The sequence below is a fragment of the Mastacembelus armatus genome, chromosome 15, assembly GCF_900324485.2.
Source record: "Mastacembelus armatus chromosome 15, fMasArm1.2, whole genome shotgun sequence".
NCBI classification, from domain to species: Eukaryota; Metazoa; Chordata; class Actinopteri; order Synbranchiformes; family Mastacembelidae; genus Mastacembelus; species Mastacembelus armatus.
This window is the reverse complement of record NC_046647.1, coordinates 6,338,137-6,352,123: the sequence shown is the minus strand read 5'-3', so window position 1 is coordinate 6,352,123 and position 13,987 is coordinate 6,338,137. Positions and strand designations below refer to the sequence as shown.

At 38.8% G+C, this 13,987-nt stretch overlaps 1 long non-coding RNA gene across 1 annotated transcript; it reads right to left on the bottom strand.

Annotated features, from left to right (window-relative positions):
* Window positions 1-11,447: 11,447 nt before the first annotated feature.
* On the bottom strand, window positions 11,448-12,760 carry LOC113131966 (uncharacterized). Its single transcript, XR_003295858.1, has 3 exons — window positions 12,347-12,760; window positions 12,036-12,192; window positions 11,448-11,752 (listed from the first exon to the last, which is right to left on the bottom strand). It is a non-coding gene; the product is annotated as an uncharacterized LOC113131966 (long non-coding RNA).
* Window positions 12,761-13,987: the final 1,227 nt, after the last annotated feature.

Here is a 13,987-nt window from a genome sequence, read left to right as displayed (position 1 = left end):
CCAATCCCACAATATCCACTAGCCTATTCATTCCTCTGCAAGTGGAGAGATATTTAAACTGCTAGCTGCTGCAGCGCTGCTGCATGATGGATGTGCTCTGCATTATCTGAGAGTTTTGTGCATTTGTTATATTTTCTGAAGTTTTACATGATCCTTTTCGCTTTGTCGTAAGGAGTGACAACTGTGGCAAGAAGAGGGTTCATACTGGGAATAGTTCTGTTGCTAATTTGTGTTGCATCACAAAAAAGGCAAAGATTATTTAGTCGTCTTCCAACCTGTCCTTTTACAAAACTATGGCTTGTGTTTACTAAAACCTAAGAAGAAACACAGCCATTGTGTTGGGGAAGTTATTAGTTTTTGTGATGAAGCGATGGAACTGGAAATATGTAAAGGGAACGCATTCAGCTGCCACAGAAGACTAATCACATTTTTTACAGTTTCTGCTCAGCCCACGTCGCCCTTACGCATCATTAAATTCTTGTGTTGTAGCTCCAGTGGGACCTTTTATGCAGGTCTCTGACATTCATATGATCCTACACTGCTCTGATCAGTGTGATCTTAGAGCCCTCTGTCTCACACCAATTTCCTGAGGGAGTGTTGGAAAGCATTAAAATTCTGCACTGATTATTAAAACATGTCTCCCAAATTAGAAGACAGCACCAAATTAAAACACTAAAAACATGTATTCACTAACATCTAAATGAATAGTGCTGAAACAATCCATTAATTGATTAGTCTGTTATAAAGGGTAGACACAGGGCATGACACACTGCTTCACATCCGCAGTCCCCTGGGTCTAAGCAACCAGCAGCAATTAGAGTACCGTTAAAAGTAAATTAATGTAAACAAATCGGACTTTCCAGATTTCAGTAGTAAACCAGATCAGGATCTTTCTGTAACCCTAAGTGATGTGTGACTAAACAGAATTATAGTAAAACCTTCCAGCGCTGTAGTCACAAGTGGATATTGTACTGACCAATGTTTTGGTGGGAAACTAATAGACTTTCTGTGAATAATTTACAGATATGTTTAGTGTCAACATATTTGTCACTAAAATTTCCTTGTTAAATTAACAGAACATATCTGGTTGCGGTTTGACTTCCCTCAAAAAATATCTGCTGTTTCTAAGAGGTAGAAATGTAGTTTCTAAGAGACAGGCTTCTGTCAGAATGCTAGAGCAGAGACTAATATTGTACTCTGAGTCCTTGGGTTGTTTTTTTTTTTCTCTTATGTTTGCGACATCTGTTGAACGGTGGTGAATGCTCCTCATTTCAGTGGTCTGTAAATCATCTGTGGCCTGATGCTTGGTATATTTGTGTATGATGTGTCAAGTTCACACAAGGACCTGGAGACTCGACAGCAGCTACAACCTTGGGACTACAGATGGATCAGGCAGTATCTGCTTAAGTGCTTCAGGATTAGAGGCTGCTTTAGTTAAGACACTGAGTGCAAAGACACAGAAACCGAGAAGAGGGTCAATGATCCCCAGGAGCCCAGCAGAGTCATTTATAGTTCTTAAGTGGCACATTTCCATACATACCAAAGGGTAAAGGTTAGCTGGATTGCTTGCCTGAGATCTGCATATTTCCCTCCAATTGCCCATCCAGAAAAGGATCTATGGTCTTGATCCAAACAACACGTCTTGCTTCTTTGAGGCCTCTGTACTCTTCAACACACTGGACAATAACCAAGCTGCTGAAGCAGAGATGTGGCAACCCACCCTGTCTTCAGGAAATCAAACCCATTACACAAGAGGTATGTGGACCTGACCAGGTTAAAGACTGTGCTGACCCTGATACAGAATATTGGCAGGTCATGGTGATTTTTCATGCCGTAAAATAATACATTTAAAGATCCCCTCCAGATATGCTGAACAATATATGCAACTTCTGAAATAATGTGAAATTATGTTTGTCTGATATGTTTTTTCCCCAAAAAGAAATATTTAATTACAATTCTTAAACGTACATGTACTCCTTCTTCCTGATTAAACACACACATACACACACACACAGACACACACACAGCCCATAGATCATAGTGGACAGTTAAACGTTCAGCTGAAGGTACAGAAAGTAAAACATGTTTTTGAGGTGATAGTATTTATCTTGTCTTATTCGTCCAGCTTCTTTCATATACATTCTCACTTAGAGCCTCTAGTAATAAAGTTACTGCACTTGTTTTGTCAGTGACTGAAAGTAACTGATTACATCTAATCAAGTACATTTTTGAGGTAATTTCCAGTTAATGTAATTATTATACTTCTACTCCACTTCCTATTCTCTGGTGTCTTAATACGGTAATGATTTCTTAATGTTAAAAATTTCAGACTGAATGCCCGGTGACAGGTTTTTTAAAAACCAAAGTCTGATTCCTCTGCATTCAGAAGCTGACTCCTCTGAGTGAGTTTAAAGTAATTATTAGGGTTATGTGAGGTGAATGTATTGGAGACGGTAAAGACTTTCATTAGGCTGGCTCTTCATCGACAGTTTCACTTCATCCTGTGTGGATAATATATGTCTGTTTCTTTGTCTCCCCATTTAATCCCATCTGGTTTATTACAGTGTATTAAGAGCAGTTATTTTTCTTCACAGTAGTAGTAACCTGATTTAATTAAAAAAAAAAAAAAAACATAAAATAATACAGATTAATAGACATGGTGGGTTAAGAAGGATGGAGGAGAAAGCTAATATGAGCACGACCAATGCTCTTCGTAATATGTTCCTAATGTGGTCGACTCTCTTTCCTTTGCTTGAACTCGTGCATTTTGCATTCTGTCCCAAAATAAACCGATTGCAGGAGGACTTAGACCCATCACTGGTGTCACTGAAAGCCAAATATTACCATTTATGGCTGCATTGGATCAGCGCCCTGATTATGGGCTGCACATTATCCAAAACCTCAGGGGAGCATTAACATTTGATTGCAGCACCCCATTAATGAGCACAAGGTCACAGAGAGTCCACAGTGAAATAGGGTCCTGTTGTAATCTTCACTTTATAAAAAGTCCTCTGACACCTGCTAATTAACGTGGCCCATGAGTCAAAAACCACGGCAGCTCCCTTTCCAGGCCACTCGGTGTTTAATCAGCCTTGGCTGCAGCTATCTCATTTCTGATAGGTACAGGAATGAAGGTTTCTGATTTAGTCCGGGCCTGAAGGCTGTCCCACCACCAGCTGCCCCTGCCTGCCCCCACCCCCTCACTCAGCAGTGAGCTGTGTTCAGCTACTGACCCTAATCCCAAACCGCTGCTGTCACTTCTGCTTAGCCACTACTTCTGATTACTGTACAGGGGTACGCTGTAAAAACCCACTTTCCCCATTTTCTCCAGCCCAACACATGGAGCAGTCTGCTGATGAAACGTGATATGAGAGATTTCAAGAACTGAGATTTTTTTTCTCCTTGTTCTGCTGCCGCTGTCACTCTTTGCCCTTACCCCCTCGCGTGCTGCATTCGATGGCAATTTTAACAGGATCTGTAGAGCAACAAAGATGGTGTATGAATTCCACAGGTGTGGAATTACTTTCTCTGTGTTTTTTTTCAGTTTTGTGACACTTCACCCCCTCCTATGTCTCATGCAAAAAAAGCCATTTTGAGATGTTCCATGAAGAAAAAGATACACAGAGATGAGGCTACAGCTGCTCACCACCCAGTGACCTCAAATATTTGTTTGAAGAAAATAAACATAACATTAAAAGAATTCAAAATTCCTTGAGCCTATTAAAATGTGTTACCTTGGTGTTCATTTTCATCTAATATCTCACTAAGACAGTTTCCATTTATGTGGAAAACCTTTTATAGAAAATAATAAAATAAAATAAAAGCAGAAATAAAAGCAGGAAATTGAAATCTTTGACAGGGCACTCAGGTTCTCTGGCATATTAAAGAAGAAAACCAAAACTAGGCTGATCAAAACCAATCAACTATAAGGTGTGCCATTTGACTTGTGTGCTTTTTCCTCAACTCTTTGAAAAGAAGTTCTGGGTTAAACATAATCACACCGTAGGAGTGTGATGATGCTGGGGGATAAACACTTGAAAGGAAGTTACCACAGAGCTCTTCAGACTGAAGGCCTATTATCTGGACTGTTTTTAGCCCTCAGCTTGCCTCTTGATTCATCGGAACACTATGTAGAGGCAGAAAATAGAAACAATGACTTTTGGTATAGTGTGTTTAGCAGGAGTGTGTGATTGCCCATTCCTGTATTTATTTTCAGCACTCTAATCTAGTTATATAAAAAACTGAGAATTTAAATGATAGTTTTCATTATTTTTTCATACAATGTTAAAACCACTGTACTTTTGCATTCAGAGGAGCTGAGGAGGTGGTTTGTGTGTTTGATCAGATTCCTCCTGGACACCTGAGTTTGGGGATTATTATGGGCATGTCCCACCAGGTGGAGACCATGGGGTAAGAATTATATGTACAGTAATGTACCTGTCCCATCTGGCCTGGGAACACCTGAGGATATCCCAGGTGGAGCTGCACAATGTCGCCAGGGAGAAAAATGTGTAGGCTGCTTTGCTCAGCGTGCTACCACTGCAACTCAGACCCTGATACAAGGTAGAAAATGGATAGAAAAAAATCTTTGAAGTGAAAATATAACTTGCAATAAAACTTCTTCCGACTGGCCAGCAGCATAGAGCACCTTACCCATCATCATGCCTGCTTTCAAGAATTATGACCCTCTGACTGGAAGAAGAAAATCCTCCTACTTCTTAACCTGAATAAACTATAAAAATTATGGCTTGGGTAGAAAATGCTAAATAACAGTTTTTTGGCTCAGCAAAAGTTGACACATGGTTCTGTCAGAACAGCAACAATACAAAACATGATGCAGTGGTTGAAGCTACTCAACGTTAAACTATAGAAAGTACATCAATCTTTAAAAGCATAAGTGCTTTTTAAATCCTCCTACATACCTGAGGTTTAGCGACCTGGAACTTATAAAGACATATATTAAACTCATATTTTGTAAACTTTAAAGTGCACAGAATGTCGTTGTTGTCTTACTTACAGTGATCCATAGATGTTAGCGACATCTATGACAAAATCTAAATCATTTCTAGCAGCAGGGCTGCAGCAACTCAGTTTACTAATAATGACTCTTTCATTAGTCCCAACTTCTCTTAGAGCTGCTAACTAGATGTATTTTAACCATTGTGCTCCTCAGATATGTTTTTTGAATGGTTTCATCACCCTCACGCTCTGGGTCTGCTTTTAAAATGAACTGAATCATGAATGGCACAAAATCTAATTCCTCATCATCAGCAGCCTCAGGTATATATTCATTTGCAGAGCTGCTATCATGGGAACCCTCCACTATCAAAAGAAATACTAATAGTAAACCTGTAACACGTATGGCACACCCTCATGTCACTGTGACAGTGAACTATTTAATTTCTTCATACAGCTTTCTGTATCTATTCACAATAACAGTTAAAAAAAAAAAACATTATAACCTGTTATCACTTCCAGGATGAGATCAAAAAAAGTTACAGTTCTACATGATCCAGGTCAGTAGTGACCTGAAATGACTTAAAAGCTAGATGTATTATAATTCCAGGTCACTAAAGGCCCAAAGAAGCCTATGCTTGAAGGATGAAATTAGTCACATGCAACATATATGTCAATGCCCCAGTAAAAATAATCAATAAAGTATATGTATAATGTATGTATGATATATGTAGTCAAATAGTATTTAAATTACTAAATAAATCATACATTTTTTGTAATAAAGGTTTTACCACCACTTAGCAGTAACATTTACAAAGAATCCATGTATTCAATAGCATTTGTCACTTCAAATACAATATGTAGAAAAGTCAGCTGCTTTTGGAGTCAGATTACAAATGTCTTCTGTCAGGATCAAAAAAAACATATGTTCATTCTGTGGCAAAAGCAAAAGCTGTATCTTTGCCTGATGCTGTGGTTTCATCTCATGCATTCTCCACAGACCTAAAATCAGACTGGATCAAAGTTGTCCTACAAATGTTGGGACAGTTGTTTTCAGTAACCATCACAACTTTAACAAAGATGAATGAAGGGTCCAAGGATAGGTTATTTTTGTAGCTACTGTATCTGTAACTACATTACACTGACGTGAGTACCTAATATGCAAGTACCAAAGTGACACAATGCTCTTTATAACACTGTCAACTGCAGTGACACAAACTTGAGACCATGCATTGTGATAGTGTCAGCTGGGATTGGCTCCAGCCCTCCCAGGATGGAGGGATGAGTCTGTGAGGGTCAGCTGTAGGGCCAAGGGCTGTATGACCAAAACATTCACAAGGAGCGTAGAGAGAAAAGAAATATCTGGATTTAAAGCTCCATACACCGGCTGCTGCAGCAGTGTGTTGAAATATTTTTAGAACCAATTTCTTGAGCTTGGGTGGATTCAGTCTTACAGTGATAAACTAATTTCAATAATCTGATGCCAGTAACTGCACCTAAAAATGTTTATTAGCTATACAAAAGGCAGAAAGGGTCCCTATGTCAAAATGTAGTTTTAAAACCATTGCTATTTGAATTTATTTCATGCTTACGGAAACTTTGGTGCAGTGAAGTATTCCACTGTAAAATCCTGGTTGGTTTTTGGAATTCAAAAGCAAAATGAGTGAAAACTCATATGCAGAGGAGACTAAACAGGGGCCCAAATGTTATATCTCCCTGACAAGCCCTTTCAGGCACTAAAAGACTACAGATTTATTATCTTTGCCTCTGTTGCATCGATGTTGATGTGAGTTTGTAACTTGGTCTGCAGGTGTGCATGACTGCATTTATGTGCTAAAGCAGGCAGGACTGTTAACCGTTAAGGAAGGCCCTGCATGTCCCAGTACAACTGATCTGTTTTGTAAAAGCATCTGGGAGTGGAGCAACTGATAGTATTCATGGACTGTTTTGTGCTGCTGCAGGACATGTAGCTTATTTCCTTGAGACACAATGTGTCTGACTCAAAAATCAGCTCTGTACTTTCACTCACTGGAGGCCAAATGCATTCAGACTCCCAATGAAGCTCACCTGGGGTAAACTGAAGGCGGCTCTCCTTTGTGCAGCCCTTTATTCACTTCCGACATGCAGCATCACGAAGCTCAAACCCCAGTCATCGATCAGGAAAGTGGCAAAAACTTGTTTAAGAGGAAAGATGAGTCTCGCTGACGCAGGAGCTCTCCAGCTCAACATTTTCCAGGGATGATGTCACAAATGCACAGTCACCACTGCAGCACATGAGGGAAGGAAAAGAATGGGTGAAAAAAAAAAGAGGGGTTTTAAGATAGGGTTTGCTGAAGGAAGTAGCTGAAATATACATCACAGCATGCTGTTCTTTTGAGATCCCACTGCAGTCTCAGGAGGTGCAGGGGTGGGAAAATGGAAAACATGCTCTTTAGTCACAGAGAGATGAAACTCAAACACTGCGCGGCGAGAGATGGCAGGGATACAATAGCGGAAACTGTCTTAATGTAGCGCTGTGTTAGGTAGTAGCGTGAATTTCAATCACAGCGCGGAGTGAAATTAATCAGGGACGTGGAGGGCTCTTGACGATTCCAGCAAAAGTGAATAAGATCACAGGGACGTCACAGTGCTGCATATTACAGGATCAGGGTTAGACAATATGATAATCTGCTGCCGGGGAGGAGGCAATATTTTGAATAACAATGTATGTGAGTGTGTATGTGTGTGCATGCGTGTGTGTGTGTGTGTGTGTGTCCATGAATATTATTTTTTGTTAATTGGGAGTTAGGGCTCATGAACTTACACCTTATGAGATGTGTTCACCATTGAAAACACTGTTCCTGTGTCTCTGTAGCTCACTCTATACACACATACACACACCTACACACACCTACACAAACTTCCCATACACAATTCCCATATGTCTATGCATACATGCACTGCCATGTTCCTGGTGCATCTCTGTCTCCTATCTGTTTGTCTGTCTGCATGCATGTGTGTGACTGTGTGTGGAGCTTCTGCTGCTCTGTGTTCTCGGCTCCCTGCCGTGATGCAGAGGCTCCAGACTGAGCTATGACTCATCATGGGCTCTCAGCAAGATCTCTGAGGTCAGACTCAAAAGAATACGGGCAGACAGAGCAGCAGAGAGACATACCAGGAGGAATAGTCTTACCAGCCACATGAACATGGGCTTGAGATCCATTGCCAGGTACCAGCTATTCCATCTAAAATAACCTCAGAGAAAATATCCTGTTAAAATACGAAGAAGACACAGAACATGCAGAGTAAGAGGCCGAGACAAACAGGTTTGATAAGCTGCAGAATCAAAGGTCAAAGGTACTTAAAACTCCTTCTCACACCTGCTTTTAATTTGAACTGTTAGATACCTCAAACGAGTTATCTGGCAACCATCAAACGTGTGGCCACTGCTGCTTCACTGCTTCACACGAGCCTTGGATGCAAGTCAGCAGAGAAAAGGGACAGACAGAGCAACAGACAGCACAGTAGCGTTATCACACAAAATGCTTGTTACATAAACAAGCCCAGATCCTGCTACCAATGTGAACACAATTACATGGTGCTACAGACCATGGGGACAAACACAGATCTCACGGCAGATTAGGGATCACTCCAGCACAGGGGCCTTCAATAGAGGCTAAACGCTGTCATTCTGTTCTGATCTCGCAGATGGACAAATTGGGAGACAGATAAAGGTTGATGTGTATCAGTGTGTTCAGGTGAACGAGGCAGAGCGTATGTGGGTGTGTTCATGTTCTGCGGCTATACATGACAGCCAGTGGGGAAGCACATGTGATAAGATTTTGTGCTAAAGAGCTCCATCTGATAAGACTGCTGTGGTTGATTGTGTAGAACAGAAAATAACTGAAGGTGGCATGATAGCAGAGGGTGAAAATCCCCCAGTTTACATTCTGGTTACTAGCTGTATTTTTTCTCACTTTAGGTCACTCAGCTTACATCGCTATCAATGCAGCACAGTTATGATGTATCGGGAGCTGACTTTCTTAAATCATTGGAAGACAAAGATGCAGGCACTGCAACCATGATGCTTATGATATCCAACGGAGCTTATGACATACAGTGCATTCAGAAAGTATTCAGACCCCCTTCACTTTTTTCAGTTTTGTTATGTTGCAGCCAATTGTTTAAATGTATTATTTTTTCATTAATCTCCACTCAGTAGCCTACCACATAAAGTATTTAGACCCTTTGCAACAACGTGAAAATTACATGCCTCCCATTTCTTTCACACACCTCTCTATAGAGTGTGTATATATACTGTATCAACCAGAATAACCACGTTACATAATGTAAAATGATTAAAATGGTGCAAAGTCTATTAAAATTCTCTGTACTGCTACTGCTGAGGAATAACTGTGTAATGCTCTACACTGGTCTCATGGGGATCTAATCACCCTGTTAGTTTAATCCAAAAATGCATACAAAAGAACATGTAACGTTTTGCCTCAACATCTAGATCCTTTGTCCACATGTTTGTCAGAATTTTGTTGGTCAAGAATACCTTGGCGCGATGACTATTGCCTCTATTTCTTTCGTGCATTGCACTGTGGAAACAGTGCAATATATGTGTTTAGTATGTTTAGTATGGCTGCAATGGACTGGTGACCTGTCCAGGGTGTACCCCTGCCTTTCACCCAAAGAGAGCTGGGATAGGCTCCAGCAGATCCCTGTGACCCTGGTTAAGGAATAAGTGGGTATAGATGGTTCTGGATTCTGTTTGCTTGATTATGTCATTTTTCCAGTGTGAAAACATTGCAGTTGCTAAACCATACACCTGTATGTACTGTATGGAAAACCCAGCTTAACAATTCTCTGACAGCAGAATGTTCTACACGTCTTAGAGATTTTAGAGACAGCAACCTGCTGCTGTACCTTTATCAGCTTTGTTACAATGCCTACGGTTTTTCTCTCATGGCTGTGAAAGGATTTTGTTCTTATTATTATTTACTAGTCCCCCCTACTGTCTTGTTCTATGTGTTTTGGGTGGGAAAATTAAACTGCTATAATTTTTTATTGCTACTGGCTATTCGGTGATCTAGGTTCTATTTAACCTAAGTCTCAGCAGCCTGAATACCTGTAAAGCCCAGTTTGAATGTGCAACACCTGTAAACAGTCTTTACCTATGGAAGAGAATCACTGGACAAAATAATCTCATTTTCTATTCAAAAACTGTTATTAGCTAAATTTATCATAAAACTATGATTAAAAAAGTCTCTTACCATAGATTTACAGTGTCTGGAAGGAAGCTGTGGTCAAGAAGAACAAAGATAGCTGATTGTGTCTTAGTATTTAAAAATGGTCCAACTGTGGACCTCATTCTGATGACCCCAGGTCTGTGAAACAGAGAAGACAGTAGGGTCCTGACAAATAAGATGCATCTCTTCAGGCGTCAGTGCTTTATTTTTTGTTTTGTTTTGTAACTACATTCACATTTCATTTTGTTTTTCATCTTCTGTAACCATATTTCAGTTCCCCACTGCCATCAAGCTATACAGCACATTAGCTACTGGCAGACGACTAATCAACTAAAATGATACTGCTTTTACTACTTATTACTTTTACTACAAGACATATACTTGAATTTTCTTTTGGGGATTAATAAATTTAACTTAACTTTAAAACCTTCACATACATTTGTCTGCTCAAAACTCTTAAGAAGCGGTACTGTGTGTACAATAATAATAATAATAATAATAATAATGGTAATACAGTTAACACAGTACAGCTATAAAAGAAATGTACCTTAAAGCACAAACAACCTGGTTACAGAGTACAGGTGATGTTATCTAATGTTAATGTTAGCCCTTTCAGACCATGTGAAACACACTGTAAACCCGAACAAGTTCACAGTACTCAAAACTTATGTGGAAACCGATTACCAGCCATCTTTTTTAAGTAATACTTTAAAAGTTCAATTTAAAAAAAATTAAATGTTAAGTACACTGTACTTAAAACAATTACTTCATTTACTTAACATATTTATTTACTTGATACTTAATTATTTATATTGATCAGTACTTAAATTGAATAAAAATTAAGACTCAAAAATATATGTGCTAAAATCAAATACTGTTTTTCATTTAAATTTCTTTTACCTTATGAACAAAAACAGACACCAGTACTTGTATTCCCAAAAAGTACTTGTATTTTTAATTATTCAAATTTTACATTAACAAGACAACTGTGCAAGAAATAAAATAATTTGCCATTTTTAACATCTCACCATATATCAAATATAAAATGTACATCAACAAGATGTTTTAAAGTGCTTAATTTTTGGCCTGCTTTCCAAGAAATAAAATGACTTTAGAGTCATGGTTGCCACACTGGAAATGAAACAGGACAGGGGAAAACAAACAAACAAAAAAAAAACTTAAAACCAAGAGATCAAGTCTCTTATTTGTAAATAAAACAAATTAAGTAATTTCACTATTAATTATTATTTTTTTTTTTTTTTTTAGACAGTACAGGCAAGGTTTTAGTGGTTTACCATTATCAAGCCCCAACAGTACTTTTTGGATTAAGGTAAATGTGTAAGTCAGTTTTCTTGGGTAGTCCAAATGCAATGCGTACATCAATCCAAACAACAATGCAAATGCATCAGCAAACCTGGGGATATCGCTCATCACAAGATCATCTTCCACCACAATAGCAATGCTTGCGGGGCTAAATTCGGCTGGACCTGTTGTGCTCTCAGTGACCACTGTGACAAGACCAACAGGAGTATCAGCAATGTCTGGCTCATGCAACTCCACCACTTGAAATAATCAGAGGTACAACAATAAGGTTCATTTGAATAAACTACAATAACAGCATTTATGTTACAGGTGAAATTTTTACAGGTCATTGCTCAACGGATAAGGACAGTATTTGTCCTATACTTTGCCTGTCACAAAGATGACAGAATGTGACTTAAAGTGAGCAAACAGATTATTAGTCACTAGTTTTTATATAATGAAGACTGTGATGCCTTAGTGAACTGTGTAGACTGGGTTGTACTCTGCAGAACTGGATTTTGACCAAGTTCATATCCAGCTCACCTGCAGATCATACATCTTTAGCATGTCACGAAGTGCCTGTGACATCTTGACGGTGTGTCGCCTTCTGTCTGTACAGGAGCACCAGTTGAGGTGTGTGTTGGTCATAAAACTGATTCCGTAGGTTGACATTTGTGATATGGTGAAACTCAGAACAAACCTACAAAACCAAAAACACACTCACATTAATGGTAAGGATGGACTTGGAGGCTCTGTTATACTTTGAATGCATCACAAAATATTTGGGATGAAAAATATATCAAGGAGGGGTATAAATTTAAAAAAAAAAAAAAAAAAAAAAAAGTTTTCTTTACCTGTGCTTGGAGCCGAAGAAGTCCGTCAGTTCTGGGTTTTCCTGAATGATCTCCATGCAACAGAGACAAAGGTAGTCTGCATAAGCTTCTCTATTAACTGTAGGTTTCATTCACTCTTCTCAAATCCATGAATTACCTGTTTCATATTTCTTCTAGACTGGTCTGGTTTTCTCTTGCTGGGAAGTTTGGAAGGTGTCAAATGCGAATATAACTTACCAATGAAGCTGCTCTCTGATGAGTCTGAGATGTCTATGTAGACTTACACACACTAAAAACACAAAAATATTTTATTTATCCATTTTGTTTAGTTTAGTCTAAAATAGAAAAGTTGCTTTAATATTTCAGTACTGACATTAGCCCACTACTGATGCCATTACTAATACTACAAATAATAGATGAGCAGGACTTTGTGTACTGCAACATTATATGCATGATGCCTAGCAAAACTGATGCACAAAAGTTTTTCACCTGACATAAAACTGATTGTTGGCGCTTCATGAACTAAAAGTCCACTGCTCACTGCTTCGTCTGCACCCACATTACGCCATTTCAGCCAATTGAAAAAGATCATTTAAAAGAGTTTCAATACAAATCGTTAACATTTTTTTAAACCCGTTATCCAATATCTTGCAACTAGTAACATCAGGTCTTCAAGGACTTCGGTAGTAGTTTTAACCGTGAATTAAAACAAATACATTTCAGGCTCAGTAACAGCGTCACACTAACCAAATAACACCAGCAACATACTTAAAAACAGTAAAAACACTTAAAAACAGTAGGACTCGCTGCTCCTTGTCACGTAGTGATGCTGCTCAAAAAGTAGCTAGCGTTAGTTCATTTCAAAAATGGCGCGAAGAGGCAGCGCGACGCTGCCATGATATGCAAGTTACCCCAAATGTAAGAATGGTCCGGTCTAATGAGCAAACATTTCCTCCATTATACAATTCTTACAAAATTACAGCAAGGAAATTAGTTTTAAATAGTTTTTCAGTACTTACGTGCCACTCTATTTTCTGTCGCTCGCAATGAAGGGCAGCCATCTTGAACAAATTTTTCAGGACTTGGGACGCTGCGACGTAATATAACGTCAAGGTACGTCAGAACGTACCATTAAAAAAGGAACACTCAAAAAATATAACCGGAGTGGGTGTTATGAAAAAGATTTGAGTCATACAAAATTAAAACTAGATTAATTGTTCAGAGACATGAATAGTTTTGAGTTGCATGAACTTTTTTGACAGTTTTAATTATAGAGCCCTCAGTCTTTATAAGTTCCTAGTACTGTTCGGGTTACGGTGTAGAATTTAATACAATATATTCACTATTCAAATAAACTCAACTTATATAAGGTATACTTTATACAGTTAACTTTGTTGGGAAGTCACCTATATGGTACATTTTCCAATATCAGTTTTCTGAATTTTCCCCATGGGGGATGAATAGAGTATCTATCTACCTATCTATTTACCTAAGTATCCTGTGGACACACCCACACCCCAGTTTGGAGCACATTGTCTTAGTGTAAGAAAATGTGCAATGTGTTAAACATAGTGAGTTAGCTAGTGGTTAAAAGGTTTGACTGAAAATTTAAAATTTGCAGTTTAATGGTCCCAGTGGTTCAACTTTGAAAATTACAAGGAA